The sequence below is a fragment of the Bicyclus anynana genome, chromosome 4, assembly GCF_947172395.1.
Source record: "Bicyclus anynana chromosome 4, ilBicAnyn1.1, whole genome shotgun sequence".
NCBI classification, from domain to species: domain Eukaryota; kingdom Metazoa; phylum Arthropoda; class Insecta; order Lepidoptera; family Nymphalidae; genus Bicyclus; species Bicyclus anynana.
The window spans coordinates 8421746-8429929 of record NC_069086.1 but is presented as its reverse complement, the minus strand read 5'-3'; positions in this window follow the sequence as shown (position 1 = coordinate 8429929).

The following is an 8184-nucleotide window of genomic DNA, read 5'->3' as shown; positions in this document are numbered from 1 at the left end:
ATCGTGTTCCGAGAAACTATGTCATATTTTATAGGTTCTACTACAGTTATAGAAGTAGCAACGTCAAGCAACTTTAATATATTCCCATAGTTAATGTAATGTATTAATTTATGGTTACATCAATGTCATACTGAATGTGTCATATCGTGTATGTTTATTGCTTTTATAAATAAGGCTTCATTAGTGTCAAATGTAAGTTTATCTATGATTGTCGTTGATTGGACCATCGACATTCTTGGTAGACATTACTGCCTTACTGTCCTGTAGTTAGGCTATGTGGCTTCGTATCACGAGGTCCTGAGTTAGGCTGCCAGTCCACCGAAGCGAGGCGAGGCAGCGGAGCAGAGAAACGGAGCAATATTAACCAATAGGAATGCACAAAATCTCTGCTCATCTTAAGCGGACAGGGACTTGCGAACGCAACTCCGCTCCGCTTTTGTCCGTTTTTCGGCTACGCTTCCTCGCTTTGCTCTGGACAGGCAGCCTAGTAGTACCTTAAATCGAACTACTAGCTGACGCCGCGCGGTTTCACCCGCGTGATTCCCGCTCCCGTAGGAACACGGGGATAGTATATAGCCTATAGCCTTCCTCGACAAATGGGCTATCCAACACTGAAAGAGTTTTTCAAATCGGACGGAGTTCTTGAGATTAGCGCGTTCAACCAAACAAACTCTTCAGCTTTATAATATTAGTATAGATGTATGTAATATTGAGATATTTCTTCCAAGTAATTTTCAGTAAAAATTCGCAACCAGGAGTTACGGAGTTGATGGAGTTACACCTCCGTGCCAAGCTGAGCACGTTGAACTTCAGGTTCCAGTCATTATGATTGAAATCGATTCGTTCATAGTGATCGTTACAAAGACAAATAGCCAGCCAACCATGCTTTGAAGTAGTTGTTTAAACTGATGATGAAACCTTAACTTAAAGTATACACATTTTTTTTACGTGCTATATAATTTATGCATGTGTTGTACAAGGATACTTTGGCTATATTCCCACGAGCTGCTATGACGGATGACTGGTATGACAGGCCGGTACGCACGGATTGATCCTAGCTCGTCGGCTCGCAGGTAAATCGAAGGAAATATCAATAACCTTACAATGTGTCCAATGTACCCACATAACTAAGTCTTGCTAGTGAATAATCATGCCCACAGAACAGAAAAACGCAATTACTATACAGCCCGCCAAATATTTTGCTACTTAAACCGCCTTGTGGCTATGTATTATGTGCTTGTGGTAAGTTGAATTAACTATTTTGTTCCGATAGTCGCTTCAATCAATGGCAATAAAGACAAAAGCTTCAACCAACACCCATGCATGTCAGACATAGAAAGAGTCCTTGAAATATTAGCTTCCTCACCGGAGAAACGAATTCGAAAGAAAGGTATTGTAATTTTTAATAAACATTGATAAAAATTCAATTAAACTAACGAGATAAATTGTTAATACTCAAAAGTTAAATAATTTAATTTGATTGTTCACTGTTAAGCGCAGCTATATCCTTTACTAGCTGACTCCGCGCAGTTTCACCCGCGTGGTTCTCCTTCCCGTAGAAATATGGGGATAATATATAGCCTATAGCCTTCCTCGATAAATGGGCTATCTAACACTGAAAGAATTTTTCAAATCTGACCGGCAGTTCCTGAGATTAGCGCGTTCAATCAAACAAACAAACAAACTCTTCAGCGTTATAATATTAGTATAGATGTTTAGTGGTTAGGAAAGATAGGTTAGTAAGTACTTACCGAACATAATGTAGATTTTTTATGCTTGTATTTCTGTAAAAAAAATGCAAGGCTAATGTTTCAATATCTGTCTGCATATATCATCTATCTGTAACATATTAGGTTAGGAAAAACTAGAATTTGTGAAGAAGAAGAAACAAATCACGTGGTCTACACTAGCATCAAATCAATCTCGTAACCTTTATTGGATAATCTTAACAAATATAGGCATATCAATGCCGACTGATACTGAAATTTTAGCTGAAATTATTACTTTGAATGTGTCGGCATCTAGAGAGGCCATTTGATCTTCTTCGTCAATTAAAAAGCAGTCATTGGGATATACATTCGTAATCTATTTCGTCGCTCTATTAAATTCAATCAAAACCGTTATTTCCATTAACAGGTGGTGAAGTTTTTGAACTCAACAAAAGCATAGAGGTCCATCTTCAACAATAGCGAGATCGATCCACAAGTCGGCGCAACAGATGCAACAATAAGGCCTGGGATGATTAATTGTATGAAACTACAAACGTTTTACATTAAAAAAAAACTATACATATAGCTACATAGCATTACAAAATGAAACAAAACATTTTTGCCCTTTGTTTATTACGACGACGCGCCAACTTGTCTGCACCGGAGCGATTCGAATTTCGAACGAATCATTAATTATATTTTGTCTTACTCACGCATTCCATTTTCAAAGTCGATATGATCTATAGATCCGATCTATGGGTCTATCGATCACGTGCTTTGGAATCTAAATTTTATTCATTTAGTCGCATGTTTTTGCGGGCCATCTTTGTTGGTGCCTAGGGACTTTATAATTAATGACTTACTTTTGTATTGTACCATTGGTTATTATTGTTTTGTGTATTTTAATTGATTATATTAATTGCACAAAATCTTTAGTATCTACTGCGTTATAATATCGATTAAAACAACATACATATATTTGTTATAAAAATATTAGAATCCACGTCTGTCATACGTCTGTCGAGTATCCTAGACGTTAAAAAGTTGCTTAGCTCAAATCTAGTTCTTGGTTTATTTAGGTTGGAAGATTCGTCGAACTAGAAAATTAAGAAAATGAAAGTTTTCCGTGTCAAGCATCAGTTACATAGCAGGTAAGTAAATAAGGCGTAAATCTAAGCAAAGTTATAGAAAAGTCTTTATCAAACGTAAGTAATTATCTGTAAACAATATTTCATCTTCCAAGAGACGGCGCGAGACAAAAAACGAACGCAGGGTCGAAATGACCGCGCCAAAACCAAAACGCTCTGTCCAAAACAAATAAAAGCTAAACAAAAAATGAAGTCTGTTAATAAGCTGGATGACATTTGGGAATTTAAAAAATGTACCCTAAGCATTATTAATAGCGCTCTCGGAATGGGCTTATTAAAATGAGAAGACAATTACTTACCTACCCTAAGACTAAAATCCATCAATTAACCCTACGACCTGTTTGGGGTATCTACCTACGTGTATGTTTTATTGTTTTATTGCTCGGACATGACGTTTTATAAACGTTATTCGTCGAGTGGGTCTTGTTTCGTTCCAAAGATTGCTTCTTCGTAACAAGGCCCGGATGGCGTGATAGCAAATAATTTTATAAGGCCCTTTAACAATATGTCAAGTCCGTTCGTATCCACTTTTTTCTCGCTTACAATAAATAATACGTTCGGTCATAAGTTTACATTGTTCGATTTCAAGCCAGTCGCAGCTCTGAGACGATATTTTTCAAAAACTTTATTTTCGTACAAAAAAAAAGTTACAAAGCGGATTCTTTATGCATTTCGTGGATGCATTTGTTATTATGGGAGAATGATAATGTGATTATTGTTTTGCGAGCTTTAGAATGATTGATAGCCGATTGTCACGGATAATGAAGTATTTTGAGGTCTTTAAATTTTATGCCTTTGAGTTCTACAAAATGAGGGATCGATTAGTTTATATTTTATTGATTGATTGTATACTTGGCAATCTAATACGATTTTGTACATTGTAATAAGTTTATGATATACAAGGTATGGTACGTATACTAACATTGTTTTTAATTTAACACAGGAAATAAATTTTTATTCATTCAAATTTATAAAGTTTTACAATAATATTAAAACTACGTACCTAAATATCTATAACTACATATTATAAAAATTAAAAAGAAAATATACTAAATTTAAACTATATCTAAAGGCTCAGGCGTCGTAGAATTCGTCCGAATCGACGATCATAGGTAAAGTGCCCAGAAGGCTGGCAGTATTGCCACGTTGTATGGCAATACTAATTCTTTGGCCTAAATATAGGCCAGCCTTCTGGTCACGGGAGGTGTCGATTAAACGCTTTGCAATTTCTTTGTAAAGAAAGCGTGTACTCGGACCCCACGGTCCTAGTGTTTCGACCGCAAACGGCTCAAATATGTAATCTCCGACGAGATTGCTATATTTGCGCCGCTTGAGGGTCTCTGCAGATGCAGCAGCAGCGCCTGCACATCCCATCGTACCAGGAAGATGTGAAGGCGCAAGGGTGTCTACGCAAGTCGCGTCCCACACCAAAGGCCTACCCATCTTCCATGGCATCAGAGACATGCCGTCTGGTCTCTTACCATCGTCACGCGCCAAACCGTTAGGTTCCAAAACGGCTGGCACGCCGGCGGTGACAAGAGCACGACGTATGATGTCGTTCAGGCTAGCGTGCCGCGGAATACGGCCAGTACTCCTACTGCAAGAAAGACCGTGGTGTCCGAGTATATCGACTAGCTCTCCACAGATACAGCGATGCGGAGAAACACACGGAGCGCCTAAGCGAAGGCAGGTGGCGATACGGAATGTTGTGTCGTCCAGCAAGGTACCAGTGCTGGACGAAGGAATTGCTTGTAGCCAAAGTCCCGATTCCCATTCTCCCACAGCCAGCAAACGGGCACGCTCCGCAGCGTTGGAGGAGGTACTAATGAGTTCCTCTCTTACCAGTCTGCAGAGCGGCTCATCCCACTGTCTCTGGGAAAATAAATTTTTTGGTAAGTCAGTGCTCGGACAAGCTGTTTTCCAAGCATTCATGGCCTCGGTCTTATACGACACTTCAAAATTAACCAGTGTGGATGCTAAAATTTTCCTGGTTAATTCCTCCGTGGCGTGGACCGAGGACAAGAAAGCTGGTAAGCTAACGTCAGAAATTTTGCGAATGCCAATGCCGCCCAAGCGTACTGGTAAAGTCGCCTGTAGCCACACTCGGTCATTCAAGGCCACATTTAAAATTTTACATAGAGAATTTTGCAAAATATTGTCAATGTGTGCCAAAGCTGGTAAGTTTTTCCAAAAATTGTACATTTGATGCTAAAATTTATATTTTACATGCCTAATACTTTTTAGATGCGATGTTTTCTCAACTTATCTAGAATTTTTTTTGATTCTTCCATAGACTTTTGGTAGTACTTGGTAATGAATTGTGTTAGATGTCACTATTCCTTAGATCTGAAGGTATATGTTCCCTAGTGGTTAGTAAAGAAAACGAGGGTTTCTTCTATGAACTGATTTTATTCCCAAACATAAAATGGTACACAAAACAACAGTGTTAGTCTTAGTAAACCTTGTGTGGCTGGTCCACCACAGACTATAGGTACAGCATGGGTACCTGACAAGGATACAGTGAAACTGATCCTTACCTTACCCTTACCTTATCAGCCGATAGACGTCCACTGCTGGACATTGGCCTCTTACATCTCTTACCTCCAAGCACAACGATCTCGAGCCGCCAGCATCCAGCGGCTCCCTGCAACCCGCTTGATATCCTCGGTCCATCTAGTGGGTGGTCGACCAACACTGCGCTTTCCGGTGCGGAGTAGCCATTCCAGCACCTTGGGACCCCAACGTCCATCGGCTCTTCGAACTATGTGGCCTGCCCGTTGCCACTTCAGCTTCGCGACTCGCTGATCTATGTCAGTGACTTTGGAAACTGATCAGCGCACTCAAAAATATAATAACCAAAGAATGCAGAGTCTCACTTGCAAGAGGAAACAAAGGAAATGTAGTAGATTCATCTTTCCCCAGTCGGTCCTTTATGACTGAAAACGGTGATCACACCCTTAGCCAGTACCTAATCTTACAATACCCACGGTTCCTCCATGATGTGTTCCCTGGACATTTGGACGTCACAGTAAAAACCACCACCTGTCTCTATAAATCATCGCGATGGAGAAAAATGAGTTTTAATTTGAAGTTTTATAAAATAATTGTTGCATTTGTGCGTCACAATCACTTTCAGCACTTCTCGAACGCATCAAAGTACTTCGTCTCTACCTACACAGTAAATACATGGAGGACCTGATTCGCAATTAGGTAGATAATTAAAAGTGAGAAATCAAACTGCAAAATCATCGATTAAAACTTATGATGTCATAACATGTCACAAACAACGTAACAATCCACAAAGCGGTACCGCTACGTAACCTTTAGATGACCACACAGCTATTAACCCGATAACATCTACTCTATTCTGTACAACGCTATCGGGACAATGCCGGACAAATTAATAATCCACGCCTATAAAGCTACACGTAATTTTAATTTGGTCTATTGGTGCGTTCGACACGCTCTCTCATCAGAATGCCGATTTTTTTCTGTTTATAATATCATTGTTGTTGCTCGTGTCGATCTTTCCGATTGTGGCCAGCGGCGATCGCGCGATATAGAACGAAGGTCTACGATACCCAGACATTTTCGACGACTGCTCTGGCGCAGTTGGTAGTGTTGTGGTAATCAACAAAAAGGTTCTAGGTTCGATTACCAGCTCGGGTCAGTTTAGGATTTATAATTTCTAAATTATATCAAGTCTGGTAGCCAATCTTCGCTACCCTTAAAGTTTGATCTATAGGTAATAGAGGTTTTTCGAAGGATCGCCGTTGGGATGGCGACTGTTTACGTGATTCCTCATATTAAAAAAAATACGCTTTGAAAAATAATAATACTTGATCTGCTGAGGGTCTGGAAACCAGCTACCTTTCAAAACCACCAAAATGGAATGTAATGTTGATTGCGGCTATTGCATTCATTTTACGCATTAATAAAATTATCGTTACATTTTCTTTATTTTTGTAGAAGAGAAAGATTTTTGGGTCAAAATTGCCGACCCCTAAAATCTACCGCCCTACGCTCCAGCCTACTTAACCTACTGGTTAATTCACAACTGGCCTCACGAAAACTAAAGAAGAATCTACGAAGAAGAAGACATCAGGCATGTCCAGCTATCACAGGCTCCAATAGGTAAACTTGATTACTCGTTCCAATAACATTTATGTATGCGGAACTTCCTATACGCAATACAAATTCGAATTTTGCATTTTAAACTCTAATTACGTTGTTTTAAGATCTAATACGTCAAATTTATGTTAACCATGTAATTTTGAATCTGATCTGACATAGTATTTGAGCTAATTTTTGATAAGGTTGCGACCTTCGACCCCGTTCACTTTATCACATTGTCTTCGCGTGTAATAAAAATGTTACAAAATGTCTTTTATTTACATGTATTTGTTTCAGGAGATTACGACTAACAAACTATCACAGAAAATAGTATTTTCGCTTCTCAATCTTGAAAATTTATTGCACGGGGGTAAAGGTGCAAAATTTAGATGTTATCATTTAGCCTACAAAAATTAAATAGTTTATTCATAAATTGAATAATTTAATTTAATTTTTAAATAAATAAACTATTCATTATTACTGTTATATTTATGTATTTAAATGTAATCGTATAGGTTTAGTTAATGGTTTATTTTAGCACATTTTACAACAACCTACTACCATTAGATAGGCACAACAACTAATGTTCTATGTATTAACTAGTAAAACTATATTAATTTCTTATGAACGGGAAAAATTTGTTATTCTGTAGCTCAGGATTAGCATCTTCGTAGAAATTGGGACTGAAAAATATTACAGAAAAGAAATTCCGTTTTTGCCATCATTCTTTGGAGAAAAAATGTTTATTTATTTTAGAAATTGCATAAATTCTTCATAAATAATAATTAGCAGTTGGAATGTTTGTTCAGACTAATAAAAAGCGATCCTTTTTGGAAAAAATAAAAGGACTCCAATATTGGTAGGCGTGCCAGCCCCTCCCTGGACGACCAACCCGCCTATTATCCACTTAACCGAATCACTTCTGTATCAAATAATTTATTTGAAATGGCCTCAAGTGTATATATTATTTTTAGAAACCCCTGTTTAATTAAATTAACAAACATTAATTAACTGCGAAGAATTTATTGCCGACATTGTTTATTTACCAGGATTTTCTATCTATTACCAAAAATTAACATAATTTTTAAGGATAATCACCATCATCATTAACAACCCATACTCAGCTCACTGTTGAGCACGAGTCTCCTTTCAGAATAAGAGAGGTTAGGTTAATAGTCCTGTGTCCACCACGCTGGCCCAATGCGGGTTGGTAG